Consider the following 15,771-nt stretch of genomic DNA (forward strand, 5'->3'; position numbering starts at 1 on the left):
AAAGATGGCCGCCTAATAATCTCTGGGACCCATAAATATACTACGTTACATGGTGTGATGCTCTTCCTGATATGTCAGCTTGAGTAGCCTGAAGTCCCCAGTTATTTAATCAGTCGCTAATCTAGGTGTTGCTGGGAAGGTATTTTGTGGATGTAATTAAACCACAATCAGTTAACTTTAAGTAAGAGAGATTGTCTGGATAATCTGGGTGGGCCCGATTCAATCGGTTGAAAGGCCTTAAAAGCAGAGCTGCGGTCCTCTGGATGGAGAAGAAACTCCACCTGTGGACAGCAGACTCAACCTGTGCCCAAGGGTAGATTTAGCGAATGGATGCATTATCCACTGTTGGGATTCCATGCAGCATTGCTTTTGATCAAAGAACTCACTTCACAGCAAACGAGGTGCAGCAATGGGCCCGTATGCATGGAAATCTCTGGTCTTACCATTCCAGACTGAAGCAGTTAGCTTGGTACAATGGTGGAATGGCCTTTTGAAGACTCAAGTGACAGCACTAGCTTAGTGGCTACACCTTTCGAGCTGAGGCAACATCCTGCAAACGCTGCATATGCTCTAAATCAGCATCCAACACGTGAGTGCCTCCCGGCGCCAGGATTAGCGGGTCCAGGAATCAAAGGGCGGAATTGGGAATGGCTCCATTCACTATCACCCCTAGTGATTCACTAGCAAAATTTTTGCCACCTGTTTGCATGACCTTACACTCTGCTTGTCTAAGGGTCTTAGTTCTAAAGGAAAGATGGGTTCCACCAGGAGACACAACGATTCCACGGAACTGGAGGTTGAGACAGCCGTCCAGCCCCTTTGGGATCCCCATGCCTCTGAACCAGCAGGCAAAGAAGTGGTTACAGTATTGGCTGCAGTGACTTGTCCTGATTAACAAGGAAACTGGGCTGCTACTCCACAATGGAAGTAAAGAAGAATGTGCAGGAGATACCCTGGGGCATCTGTTAGTACAGTCAGTTCTCCAGATTTGTGGTAGTTACGTTCTATAACGCTGCTGTAAACGCTGAGTCGGCAAATACGTGTTGAACCACTGCTCCTAGGGGAAATGTGTGTAATGTATACACACGTCCACCTCTCACATAAATTGCAATCTTAAATTCTTAAACGACTCGTCCTGGTAGACTCTACTTTCTTTATTTTACAGAAGTAAAAATGCTACAACCATCTCAAAATAAAAAGGTTAATTTTTTTAAAAAGTTGAAATGATCCTCAGAAGTGTTGAGTGACTTGCCTGAGCCACCACTAGCAGGTGCCGGATTTGGGATTCAAACCGTATCCCCGGCCCCCAGGTGGAACTTCTCGCGCTGCACTGCACTGCCCCCTACTGGCTCCATCTTCTGGTCCTCTCTGTGAGAGCTGAAGCAGAAGGCAGTGTCGCCTTGTTTGTAACCTCACCTAGAATCAAGCCCAGGAGAGAATTCACGTTTTTCTCTGCTCTATGCACGTCTGAGAATGACCACAAAAGCCTGAGAGCATTGCTTTTGGGATTATAAATAAATTTTAGCATAGGCAAATTTGCAAATAGAAAACCCTTGAAGAATGAGGGTTGATGGTACTATCACGCCCTGTGTATTAGTCAGAGTTCTCCAGAGAACCAATAGGAGTGTACATATATATATATATATATATACACACAATCAATTGACTGTGTGTGTATGTATGTGTGTATATATATACATATATATGATTTATTGTAAGGAATTGGCTCACATAATTAGGAAGCTAAGAATTTTCAGTCTGCCACCTGAAAGACGGAGACCCAGGAAAGCCAGTTGTAGTTCCAATCTGAGTTCAAAGGCCTGAGAATCAGGGGAGCTGATGGTGTGCATCCCAACCCAAGGGCAGAAGAAGAGCTGTCCCAGCTCATGCAGTCAGGCAGAGAGAGTGAATTCTCCTGTCCTCTGCCTTTTTGTTCCATTCAGGCCCTCAGTGGATGGGATGGTGCTGCCCCCCGTGGGGAGGGCCATCTGTTTCACTCAGTCTCCCAATTCAGGTGATGATCTCGTTTGGAACCACCCCATAGACACATCCGGAAACGATGTTTAACCAATTATCTGGGCACCCTGTGGCCCAGTCAAGGTGACACATAAAATAAACCATCACACTCTATAATTAAGTAGACGGAAAACTATAACAATCCAATTCAGCCAGGACTCCTAATGGCCCAGACCCTTCAGGAATGAAGGTTTGGGTCTCCCCACCAGGTAAAGAACCACGACCAACTGAGGTGCTTCCTGAGGGCAAAGGGGATATGGAATGGACGGTGGAATAAGATGGCTATAAACACCAGCTCCGACCACGTACCCAGCTGCAGAAATTCAGGCTATAATAGTAATGAGTATTTCTTCTTTGTTTTGTCACAAATATGCTTGTACATATCTTAAGCACTCATGTTTTTTTTGTTCCCTCTCTTATCCCCTTGTCATCTAACATATGACATATTAAGGACAGTTAACATTGTATCACATTATTTAAGTTACAGTATAGCAAGGAGAAGAGTGAGCACTACCCAGGGTCCTTGCATCCTCTCCTGGAGAAAGGGCCAGTGTGTTTTGGTTGTATGCAGAATGTGCGACGGCAGGGCAAAGTAAGATTTTGTTGTTGTTGTCTTTGTTTGGAGGTGAAGTGCAGTTTACGGAAGTGTGGATGGGTGCCAGGATGACGAAGGGTGAACTGTAATGGCCTTTTAGACATGTCAACTTGGCTAGACTATAGTCCCTGGTTATTAAATCAAAAGTCCATAATCAACGGCCGTTGAATTTAAGTCAGGGAGATTGTCCTGGGTCACTTCAATGAACTTCCTTCAATCATAAAAGCAGAGCCCAGGCTTCCTTCAAGAAAAAGAAATTACACCTGGAACAGCAATGTCAGCCCATGCCCAGGGTTCCAGCTGCCCTTCCTGACGGTCTGCCCTATGTGTTTCAGACTTGCCTAGCCAGCCGCCACGATCGCATAAGCCAATTCCTTGCAATAAATCTCTTAATATATATCTCCTACTGGTTCTGCTTCTCTGGTTGAGCCTGGATTGCTATACTCGCCAAAAGAGAATTAAGGCTGCAGATAGAATTAAGCTCGCCAATGAGCTGCAACTGACTTTAAAATAGGGGGATTATTCTGGATTATTCGGGTGAGCCCAATGCAATTATAAGAGGAGTTAAATGTGGAAGAGGGAGTTGGAAGGGTCAGTATCAGAGTGAGGCAGCATGAGAAAGACTCAACTGCCATCGCTGACTTTGAAGATAGAGAGGGGCCACAAGCCCAGATGCTGGCAGCCTTTGGAAGCTGGCAAAGACGGAAATGGATTGTTCCCCAGGGCTGCCAGAAGGAATGCAGCCCTGCTGGCACCTTGTTTGTGGCCCCGTTAAACCCATTGCAAACTGCTGGCCTCCCACACTTAAGATAATAAACTTGCGTTGTCTTCAGCCATTAAATTTGTGGTAATGTGTTACAGCAGCAATTGGAAACTAATATGCCAAATCTATGAAAGCTGTCTTAAAATTTTCCTAGAATAAGAGAGTGAAAAATATACATATAATTGAGGTTATAAATATATATAGTTTATATATATAAACATGTATTTAGCTTATAAAATATATATAAATTTATTTATATAAATTTTGATACAAAAATTATAGCATTGACAATTTATTCCTTATAAAAGAAATTCCGAAAAAAATAATCAGGACCAGTATTGTATGAGAGAATATTAAAATTGACGGTTTTACTGAGACAGTACAATATAACGGAGGTTCAGATTCACGACAGAGCCCCTTATGAAGAATTTATAAAGAAAATGGTCCAGGGCCAGCCTGGTGGCTTAGTGGTTAAGTTCATGTGCTCTGCTTCGACAGCCCAAGGTTTACATGTTTGAATCCCAGGTGCAGACCTATGCACTGATCATTAAGCCGTGCTGTGGCAGCATGCCACATACAAAAAATAGAGGAAGATTGGCACAGATGTTAGCTCAGGGCCAATCTTCCTCAAGCAAAAAACAAAGAAGAAGAAGAAAGAAAGAAGATGGTCCAAAAAAATTGGTTTTAGATCCTTGAATCTGTCAACCAAATGAAGAATCTAGAAGGGACAGGACAGTGTGGAAAGAAGATTTTTGTGAAGGGAGACTTTGTCACAAGAATGGTACTTTTATGGTAGAATAGAGTTCATTGGGTTTTCACAGAAGCTGGATGAAGAATCCACCTTTATAGTCAGAGTCCCATCAAAAGGCAGAAACCACATAGCAATCTGAACAAGGAAAGTTTAATTTTAAAAGTTATTAATTACAGCAAAGGATTAACTCGAAAGGGAGAACACCGGGGCTGAGGGTGTACCCATGGAGGGAATAAACTTGGAGGAGCAGCCCCCTTCCACGGCTAGGATTCAGGCCTTCCTGATTGGAGAAGTCCACTGGATGAAGATCCTGGACTGTTCTGGGCCAGAGCTGGTCCACGGCTGGTTGGAGCAGAGGCTGGCAAGCGAGGAATTTCACCTGAGACTAGTATGCAGGGAATATCTTTCTGGGGTGGAGGAAAGCAGAGGCTGGCAAACTGGGAATGGTGTCTGGGACTCACCGGGAATTTGCCATCTGGGAATTCTGCAAGGAAAAGCCATCCACAAGAGGTGCCACACCATGGAAGTAATTGTAAAGCCACTGGAGGAGATGCTGGCTGGAGGTCCCCACACGCAGGTGCTGTGTTCTGTTTGCCACCAGTGGCTGTTGGCTGCCAAACGTGCCACAGGAGCCTGGCCTGCAGAAGCTGCCCCACCAAGGAGCCTGCTAGAAGGAGGACAATGTGCCAACCAGAAAGGGAAGCCCCTTCCTCCTGCAGCATCCCTCCAGCGCCCTCTACTGACAAATTTTAGCATCGTGCCGCTGCAAGAAGAGATGCTTATAAAATCCAGCTCCAGAATCGGGCATTTGGAGCTGAGAGGCAGTTCGTGGATAACTGGAGCACTACCCAAACCACTCTCGTCTTGTGTTTTTATTTTTCAGTTCATCACACAAAATGGTTTACAAATCAACTTCCCGGGTACCTCCATCCCAGGGTTTCTCTAGATACCACCATCATCATCATCTAAGAATCCCAAGGAACAAAGAAGATTTATTGAGTCTTGCTCTTGAATAGATGCTTGCATACTTTATCTCCCTGATGCAGGATAACGAAACAAGCGCTATACTATGTAAGTACATGCTACTGTTCTTTTCGTTTTAACAAATGAGGAAACTGAAGCTCAAGGACACACAGTAAGTGATCGATCTAAAAATCTGAACCTGGGACCATCTGATTAGAAAATTGGTGCTGTCTTCAGTCAGCCTGAATTTCTCGCCGAGAGACTAATTTTTCTGTGATGTGCTAAGAGATTCTAGGCTGAAAATGTGGTGCCTCAACTAAGGTCCTTTCTTTGAGAGATGCTGCTGGGAAGCATCTGTTACCTTTTGGATGGCATATCTTTTCTGTGAACGCCTACAAAATGCAATCGAAGTTACATTTTTTTTCTCATGAAATTTGATGGCTGCGTTGTGCACACACTACCCTGTATAAACCCTCCTTTCCCTTCAAGCATCGCACCACACGGTGGCAGCCTTGTTCCTCGTTTCCTCTTCTGTGTTTTCACAGCAGGGATCCCGAGTTACTGAATGAGTATGGAGTTCGGGAGGAAGACAAGTGAGGCAGAACCACATTCTGGCGTGGACCTTTGTTTCCTTACTTATAAGACTGATCTCCAAAGTCCCTTCTAGCTCTAATTTATGATTCCAAAGCTGACTTGGCACTGAGCCTGAATCTACTAAGATTGCGAGAAGAGAGTGATGAGACAAAGTCTTCAGGAGCAGGCTGAACAAGCACGTGCCCAAGAACAGGGAAGTGAGGGGGGCGAGAGGTGAGGGCGTTCCCAGCAGATGGAAGGTAGGAAAACAGCAAGCTCAGCAAACCTCTGAAAGTTTGGGGACCTCCAGGGAAAAATGAACTAAGGAAGATTGTGATGGAAGTTACAAATGAAAACACTGGTGATCAGTGTTTAATTTGTATACCCTAGACAAGGTGCTAAAATCAAACTTTATGTATAAAGCTACCATCTCAGAGGAAAACTAGAAAGAATCAGTTCCTAATGGAAGTAACTCTAACAGCTGCTTGGAGGAGAGATACAAAATCACCCCAATCCAGTGAAGGGGGTAAACACTGCCCTGGATTTTTTGTTTGTAATACCCTTACTTTTAAAAAAAATCATTATTATTAGGGGTTTTTTAACCTTTGTTTCAAAAGAGCTTTCCAAGTGTGCTTCACTTTGCTTGTCTTTTAGCTGGCATCATACTCTGTAGTCTTTGCAACATGCTCATGACACTCAGTATTAAATGGCTAAGATGAATCTGTATGATTGCCTCTAGCTTTAGTTTATTCAGTTTTACTGCTATAGAATATCCCTCTCTGTAAACACACCACAATTTACCCATTCTATCCTCAAGAGATTCTGGGATTGTGTATAACTTGGGCTATTAGTAACGCAGCTATGCATGTTTTCATGTAGGTAGCCCATCCAGGTGCAGGAGTTACCCTGGTGATCACTAATGAAATGAGATGGAGCATCTTTCCCTGTTTCACTCACTGTTTATTCATATGGTCATGCTTCTACTGTGAAATGCTCTTCATGCCTTTTGTCTATTTTTCAACTGGATTGCCTGACCTTTTCTTATTCATTTATAGACGTTCTCCATACAAACTGTACACTACACTAATCCTTTATGTAAGTTACAAATATATTCTTCAGGTTGTAGCTTGTCTTTCCTCTTTCTCTAAGGTGTTTTTTCTTGGAATGAGGATACGAATTTTAATGTTGTAAGATTTAACTACTTTATGGTTAGTGCCTTTTGTATCTTGTTTAAGAAATACTTCCCACAGCCAGCCTGGTGGCATAGTGGTTTAGTTCTCGTGCTCCGCTTTGGCAGCCCAGGATTCATGGATTTGGATCCCAGGTGGGGACCTACACAGCACTCATCAAGCCATGCTGTGGCAGCATCCCACATACAAAATAGAGGAAGGTTGTCAGAGATGTAAGCTCAGGGGGAATCTTCCTCAAGCAAAAAGAGGAAGATTGGCAACAGGGTGAATCTTCCTTGGGAAAAAAAAAAAAAAAAACTTGTGGCGATCTGGATTGAAATTCTATTGAATCAATAGAACAGTTTGGGAAGAAATTACTTCTTTTAGATATTGAGTTTTTCTATCTATAAAAATGATATATACCTGCATTTCTATAAGTCTTTTTCAATTTAATTCCATAATGATTTTTATACAAATCTCTTGCATATTTTATTATATGTATTCTTGAGTACTTTGTTTTGTGGATTCTGTACACATCATATTTTTATGTTACATTCTTTCAACTTTTTGTTGCTAATTCAAGTGGATGTGGTTGATTGACCTTCAGTTCTCATTTCTACTCCTTTCTAGTGTCACAGCGGTATTATCCCTTTCACTTCTAACAGAGTCTGGGAAGCTAAAATCTGTATCCTGCAGATTCTCCTGAAGGTAGCTTTATCTCTGTGAATTAGTTTATACCAAGTATATAAATTTACAGGAGATTTGGAAGACAGAAGTAAGGCAGAAGTCATCTTTCTGTCACTTTAGTGGCTTGGGGCTAGTAAGCAAGGTCGCTGAGATATGGAACCTGTCTGCAGCAGAGTTCTGGAATCCAGTCGCACTCCATGGGTGTTGAGTTGAGAGGCAGTTGAGAAATGGCTTCTGATTCCACATTTCTGAGTTGCAGCCTTGGTGGCGTGTTACTGGACGCAGTTGCCTGTGTCTCTAACCTGTCCACTGTGATGTTCGGAGGCTCATTCTCTGTGGTTCTGAGATTCACACTTGGAAGCCCAAATCTCCCAATGGTTTCATATGCATCTGATGTCCTCTATCACGTCTCTTTCTGTTTAAAGTAAAGCGATTTCTAGTTCCTGGTTGTTAGCTAATATATAGAAATGCAATTAACTTTTGTGTTTTTATATATTTATGTTTTATTCAGCAACCTTGATAAACTCCTTTTTTATTCTGATGACTTATCTATAAATTCTTTTGAATTTTCAATGTACATGACCATCTCATCTGCTAGTAATGGCTATTCTGTTTTTAAAATTCTTGTATCTTTCATCCATTTTTCTTGCCCTACTCACCTGGCTAGTACTCCAGTAGAGAGCTGGTTGGAACAAAACGAAAGTTTACTAGCAAATGTCCTTGTCTCAGTCCCATTCTTGAAGGGAAAGTGTTTGGCGTTTCACCGTTAGGTATGATATTTGCAGTAAAGTTATTATTATGAGTTGTAGTAGTACTCTTTATCAGTTTAAGGAAGTTTGGTTTTATTCCTGACTTTTTAAGTAATGTTTTAAATCACAAATGCATTTTGAAATTCATCAAATGTCTTTTTTGCATCTATTGAGATATTCGTCTGATTTTCTTCTTTGATCTATTCATTTAGTGGATTACATTTATGTACTTTCTTATGTGAAAGCAATCTTGCATTCCTGGGATAAACTCACGTGGTCATGGTATATTTCCCTTTCTATGTCTTGGCTAGTAGGTTAAGCGCTTTATCAAGGTATAATTGACACATAATAAACTGCACATATTTTAGTGTACAATTTTATAATTTTGACATATATATGCACTGAAGAAACCATCACCACAATCAGGAATGACCCTATTCATCTCTCCAAGATGTTTCCCTATGCCCCTTTCTAATGTCTTCCTCTCACCCCTCTCCTTCATCCCTAGGGAACCACTGACCTGCTTTCTGTCTCTACATATTAGTTTGCATTTCCTGGAATTTTACATAAATGGAATCATACAGTGAGTACTTAGTTTTGCTGACACTTTTTTACTCAGCATAATAATTTTTGATTCATCATGTTCTTGTGCCCATATCAATAGTTCATTCCTTTTTATTTCTGAGTAGTGTGCCATTTTGTGGTGATTTCACCATTAGTTTGTCCATCCACCTGTTGATGTACATTTGGATTACTTCTTGTTTTTGGCTGTTAAAAATAAAGCTGCCACAAATATTTGCATGCAAGTCTTTGCATAAACACATACTTTCATTCCTAGGAGTAAAATGGCTCGATCATATGGTAGGTATAGATTTAACTTTTTAGCACGCTGCAAATGGTTTTCTAAAGTGGTTTTACATTTTACGTTCCCACCAGCAGTGTATAAGAGATCCATTTCCTTCACATCCTTGTTAATACTTGGTTTGACCAGTTTTTTTAAGTTTTAGCTGTTTTAATAGCTGTGTAGTGTTATCTCATTGTGGTTTTATTTCCATTTCTCTAACGACTAATTATGTTGAACATCTTTTCATGTGCTTATTTGTCACCTGTATATCTTCTCTGGTGAAGAGTCTGTTAAAATCCTTTGCTCCTTGTTTCATTGAGAGTTGTTTTCTTATCACCGTGTTCTTTTAAAGTTTTCATAAGATATATGACTTGCAAGTATTTTCTCCAAGTCTGCAGCTTACCTTTTCATTCTCTTCACAATATCTTTCGAAGAGCAGAAGTTTTTAACTTTGATGAAGTCCAATGTATTAGTTTGTTCTTTAATGAATATTCTTTTGATGTCATATATAAGAAATATTTGCCTAATCCGAGGTCACAAAATTTTCCCCTACGTTTTCTTCAAGTAGTTTCATAGTTTCAAGTCTTAGGCATAGGATCTATTTTGAATTAATTTTTTTTTTTGAGGAAGATTAGCCCTGAGCTAACATTCCTCTTTTTGCAGAGGAAGACTGGCCCTGAGCTAACATCCGTGCCCATCTTCCTCTACTTTATAGGTGGGACACCTACCACAGCACAGCTTGCCAAGCAATGCCATATCTGTACCTGGGATCCGAACCCCAGCGAACCCCGGGCCTCCGAAGCAGAACTTGTGCACTTAACCGCTCCACCACTGGGCCAGCCCTTTGAATTAATTTTTATATGTGCTTCAAGGTATAGATTTGACCACCAAATTAGTCCAGCACTATTTGTTGAGAAGATTATCATTTCTCCACCATCTTGTTCAAGAATTTTGTCTAATGATTCAAGCTGCCCAGTAATTTTCATATCTCACACTCTCTCTGCCCTGTTTTGGTAACAAGTCACTCTAGTTTCATCAAATGAATCTAGGAGTATTTGCTATTTTTCTAGTATTTGGAACACTTCATGTAAGATTGGAATTATTTTTCCTGTTTGAATGTTTGCTACCTGAATGTTTGTTATCCACAAAAAGCCATCTGGACCTGTAATTTTCTTTGTGGGAAAATTTTGGCTATTAATTTAAGATTTTAGGTGTGGCAAAATAAGTTTTTCTAGGAATTTGTCTTTATCATCTACATTTTCAAACTCATTGGTATGAGCAAATGTTTGTAATGTCCTCTAATTGGTTTTAATTTCTACAACATCTGTAACGTCTTCTTTTGTATGCCTGATAATAATTGTTTGTACTTTCTCTTTTTCTCAAAGAATCTCAATTAAATGGACATTTGTAATTCTTATTAATCATATATATATATATATATATATATATATATATATATCACCCATTACTTCTTCAGATATTATCTCTGCCCAATTTTCCGTCTTCTACTTCCTGGGTTCTGATTAAGTGTATGTCACTCCTTTCTCCTCTACCACTTACGTCTCTTGCCTTCTCTTCTGTATTTTCTTTTCGTCTATTTCATTTTTAAAATATTTTTTCAGACCAATCTTCTAGTTCACCAATTCTCTTTTCAGCTGTGTTTACTCTGCTGTTATAGCTACCAACCACATTCTTAATTTCAGGAATTACATTTTTTGGTTCTAGAAATTCCATCTCATCCCTTTTCAAATCTGCTATGTAATTTTTTTCCTACAGATATTTCAAATGTATCTTCTATTTTATTAAATAGTAAGCATAGTTGTTTTATTACTGTTTGATAACCTTCTAAATCCAAATATTAAGTATTTGTGGTTCTATTTCTGTTGTTTCTGTTGTTTCTTGCTCATGTTGTCTTCCTTCATTATGTGCCTGTTTAAGTCTAACTACATATGTGCTGGGGTAATAGTATCTGAAAACTTATTCTTAGGAATAATTTGAAACCTACCTTCTTACAGAGAGGTCTATGTTTATGCTAGGCATCTAGGGACACTATTAGTCTGAGATCATCTTACTATAAATTCAAAGCTTGAAATTCCCTGGACCACTGGCATGATGGAAAAAGCCACAAGAGGACTTGTTTACTTCAGGTGCATCCTTACCCTCAGGATATAGCCTTTTATGTCCCATCTTAGTGCCAGGAGGACTTCTTATTCACCTTTCCACCTTGTGCAATCCCTGGGTTATTGCCCTGCCCTTCATTTAGTGAGGACATCAGAAAGAAAGTTCCAGTTCTCATGAATGGCCAATGCTCACAGAGCAAAAATACCTTCTAATGTTCATTTACCTTTCTTGGTTCTTCTTTGTTCTTAATTTTGGTCTCATAGTTTCTTATTCTCTTTTCAGTATTTGCTTTCAAGAAAGGTTTCTAGATTTTTCTCCCAGCATTTTTACTAGTTTTCAGCAAGAGAATTGGTCAATTTCCAGAATCCAGAGGTCTTTCTGAGTCATTTTTGCTAACCTATTTTTTAGGAAGTTGTGCATCTCTTTGAAATGTTCAAATTTATTGGCATAAAGTTGTTTATAGTGTTCTCTTTTTATCTTTTTAGTTTTTGCTGTATCTGAAGTTGACTTCCTTTTTCAATCCCAATTGTTTTTATTTTGGCTTTATCTCTTGTTTTTCTTGGTCAGACTCATGCAAGTGTTGTCTATTTTATTACACTTTAAAAAAATAAATAGAATCCTCTCTATTTTCTCTGTTTTCTATTTCATTAATTTCTGTCTTTATGTTCATAATATATTTTTTTCTACTTTCTTGGAGCTTCTGCTTTTCTTTCTCTAATCTTATGTTGGACCCTTAACTCATAAATTTTCAGGCCTTTTTTTATTTAAAAGGCATATTAACTGTGTTAGTAAAATCTTATGTATCTCTATTAATTTTTGTGTATCAATAAATTCAGAGAAATTTATTGGTATATCTACCCTGATAGAAATTTTTCAGTTTCTCACCATATATCTATTAATTTTTGCTTTTATTTTGTTGATATTTATATGGTTACTAGTTTTTATGGTTATTATTTTTCTGGAATCTTTTCTTTTATTTAGTTTTCATACTTTTTTTTCAAGTATAAAGAATTTTTTGGAGACATATATTTTTTTTTATTTGTATATTTTTTAAATCTAGCAGAACAATCTCTGTTTTTAAACTGGTAAACTCAATATATCTATACACAGAATGTAATGGAATGATTTTTAATCTATTATTATATTTTCTCCTTTGTTTTGCATGTGAGTTTAATCCATCTACGTGTATTATGTTTACTGGAAGTTTAGAACTTGTTTCCACTATCTTATCTTAGGCTTTATTTTTGACTTTTTTATGCTTATTTTTTCCTCTCTTCCTTTTTAATATTTGTTTAATTGTCTCTTTGTTTTATTACTTAATTTTTGTCTTCTACTAGATGGAAATTTATACTCTATTTTTTATTCTCTTTATAATAGTAGTAGTCTTTTAGTAACAGCATTTAACAATTCGACAAGTCTAAAATTAATCAAATCTTAACTCCTCTTTCAAGCAGTACAAGTCTAAGGACACACTTCTTGCATCAACCTCCACCCTTGTTCCCCAACTTAATGGTGTTGCTAAGAGTGCAGGATAAAATTTTGAGGGTAGAAATAAAATAGTAGATAAATTTCCCACCACTAGAGGGCAAGATGCAGTTTCAAAATAATTTTGTATTTTATATATTTCAAAATAATGTTATTTATCTTAGTTGTGAATCGAATCACTTACCAAATGACCGGCAGAACTTTTGTTTCAAGAAGATGGCCTAGAAGCACATATTTATCTCATTCGCAGTTCAAAATGCAATTAAATTAGCAGAAGAAATATCACGGCAGCACTAAAAATGAGTCTGGGTGCCACCAGCATACCAGGAGAGTGGAGAATTCCTGAATCATGTAAAGTAGACGTCACACTATGGTGTTAATTCTGAGGAGGGAGTGGACGGGCAAGAGGAGGGAAACTATAAAGGATTTCATTTGTGTGTATGTCTGTGCTGTCTGAATTTCTACAGAGAAAATGTATTCATGTATTATTTGTGTAGAAAAAAAGGTTACATCTTCATTTATAAGTAAACTAGATGGATAGAGATTTGATGATAAAACCTAACAGAGCTGAGGGTCTATGAAACGCATACAGTTGACAAATGTCATAAGAACTCCAAAAAGAAGCTAAAATTAGAGACAGTGGGGATCTTTAATCCATGTGGAATTTATTTTTGTTAGGAAATACAGATCTGACTATATATATATATTTTTAAATGAATATCCAGCTGTCTCAATACTACTTATTGACTGTTTACCCTTTTCCAACAGACTTTAAATGCCACATTTATCATTTACTAGATTTAAATACATGCGGCTGTATTTTCCATTCTTCCTCACTCATATTTTTGTCCATCCCTGCCCCAATTCTATACTACATGAATTATTGTTGCTTTTTAGTGTGTTTTTCTATCTGGCAGTTTAATATTCTTCTTGTTCAAAATTGTCCGTGTCATGCTCTTGCATTTTCCTTTTCAGGTGAAATTTAGAATCTGATTAGTTTCATTAAAGTTATCATTAGCTAGATGGAGATAACGTTGCATTTACAGACACATTTGAGGAGAACGGACTTCTTCACACCCTCAGCCTCTCCATCCAAGCAGTCGTGCGTGCGCTTGCTTCTCTTTTCTCTGCACCTCCTGTCTCTGCTTCTCTCGCCGCGTCAGCTTTGTTATCTCTAGTGAGGAGAGTCCTCGCCTTACAGAAGAGGATAGATCAGCCTGTCGCCCTCAATTCACACCTTGCCACTTTCACCGCCAGACAAGGAAGCTGTTCTTTTTCCCAGCTGTTCCTCAATAAACCCTGAGGGAGGACTCTGTTTGACCTGGCGTGGTCATACAACCTCTTCCCAGCCAATCACAGGACCAGGAAAGTGGGGTGAATGAGTGCCATCAGGAAAGGGAAAGCCGCACAGTAATTTGAGCAGACACAGTACAATGTAAAGAATGAACTGTAACAGGGGGTTGGAGTACCGAGGGCTTGGCTAGTAGGCAATAAGGAACACTCTAAAGAATGTAGGACTAGCACATATAAAGAGCTAGAACTAACTCCTGGGCTGAGACTGAGCGCCCGGGAGGAGCCCACCCCACCCCGCCCCGCCCCGCCCCGCCCCGCCCCCGACGTGGCTGAGCTCCAGACCTTGTGGGCGAGGGCAGGGCCACGGCTCGCTGAACGACTTAGGATTTGCGGTGATGTTTCACAGGTGAAATCCACTGGAAACCCGCCGGGTAGGTGGTGGGGAAAGCGGTCCACAGGGAGCTGTCCCGCTGAAGGGGCTCGCCTACAAAACCACGTGATGGGGAGGAGGTTTGGGGTGCCCTGCCGGGTGGGCTCTAGGAGCCTCGTGTGCTGCAGGAGGCAGACGCCAGAGACGCTGCTCACTGTGTGGGTGTCATGTGCCCTACAGGACCGTGCCTGAGCACTCAGCTTCCATGGCACCTTTCTACAACAGAACAACCCTGCATTTCTGTGCAATAAGAGACCTCTGTCCTTCTTACAAGTGAAGTTCTCTCCTTTTCCCCAAAATAAGGAGCCTCAGAGCCATTGTATCAATCGCTGGCTATATTAATTAATCCTCAAATTCAGCCACAGTTCCTCTGAGCATTCTGTTACCTAAAGAGCAGTCGTAAAGTCAGCTTCTGTGTGAGTTGCATTGTGGCCTCGAGAGAGAATGTCTAAGTCCTAACCCCCAGGACCTATGAATGTGACCCTATTTGGAAATAGGGTCCTTGCAGATATAATTAAATTAAAGATCCTGAGATGAGATCATCCTGGATTTAGAGTAGGCCCTAAATCCAGTGACCGGTGTCCTTATAAGGGAAGGAAGAGGAGGATTTGAGACATAGAGACACGGTGGAAAAGACGATCTTAAGATGGAGGCAGAGGTTGGAGTGATGGGTGACAGGCCAAGGAATGTCGAGGATCACCAGGTGCCCATCAGAAACTAGGAGACAACAGGGCTCACGTTCTCCCTCAGAGTCTCGGAAAGAAACCAAAGCTGCCGACTCTTTGATTTAAGAATTCTGGTCTCCAGAACTGTGAGAGAAGAAAGTCCTGTTGTTTTAAGCCACGAGTTTGTGGTACTTTGTTACAGCATCCCCGGGAAACTAATACAACTTCTGACAACTTGAATATAAAATTACAATGGGAAGGAGAGAAAGGAAAAAAAAAAAAAAGGTCAGCAAAACGCAGATAAACACATAGATGGAACAAAACAATAGAAACTCTGCGAAGATACTGCAGTCCTCGTTTCTGTAATTGTTCACCAGGCTGTGATGAACATCTGTGGCTTCTGTTTTCCTCTATCCATTCTGTATTTCCCCTGCCCTCAGCCGGAACGTCTGCTGGTTGGGATTCTTTGTTTGGTGGAGGGACCCAAACCTTCTCTCCAAAGCACCTCATCTCTTATTTTCAGTTGCCGTAATTTTTCATTAACCTTAATATTAGACATGGAAGTACGAGGGGGATCCCCAGACAATCTCCTGGGTTCCAGACTGTCTTCCTCGCCCCCATTGTGTACAAGTAAGCCAATGTCCCTCAGTGTCACCATCTGCGGGTG

The 15,771-nt window shown here is 40.2% G+C and overlaps 1 long non-coding RNA gene across 2 annotated transcripts; it reads left to right on the forward strand.

The window, feature by feature from the left end:
* Positions 1 to 4,912: 4,912 nt before the first annotated feature.
* On the forward strand, positions 4,913 to 14,211 carry LOC139041838 (uncharacterized). Of its 2 annotated transcripts, XR_011497829.1 has the most exons (4): positions 4,913 to 5,196; positions 8,775 to 8,849; positions 9,826 to 9,982; positions 13,692 to 14,211. It is a non-coding gene; the product is annotated as an uncharacterized lncRNA (long non-coding RNA). The 2 variants fall into 2 exon arrangements; XR_011497828.1 differs by lacking the exon at positions 13,692 to 14,211 and having other exon boundaries at positions 9,826 to 13,301.
* The last annotated feature ends 1,560 nt before the right edge of the window (positions 14,212 to 15,771 follow it).

This window comes from Equus asinus, chromosome 24 (assembly GCF_041296235.1).
Source record: "Equus asinus isolate D_3611 breed Donkey chromosome 24, EquAss-T2T_v2, whole genome shotgun sequence".
In the NCBI taxonomy this organism is placed as follows: domain Eukaryota; kingdom Metazoa; phylum Chordata; class Mammalia; order Perissodactyla; family Equidae; genus Equus; species Equus asinus.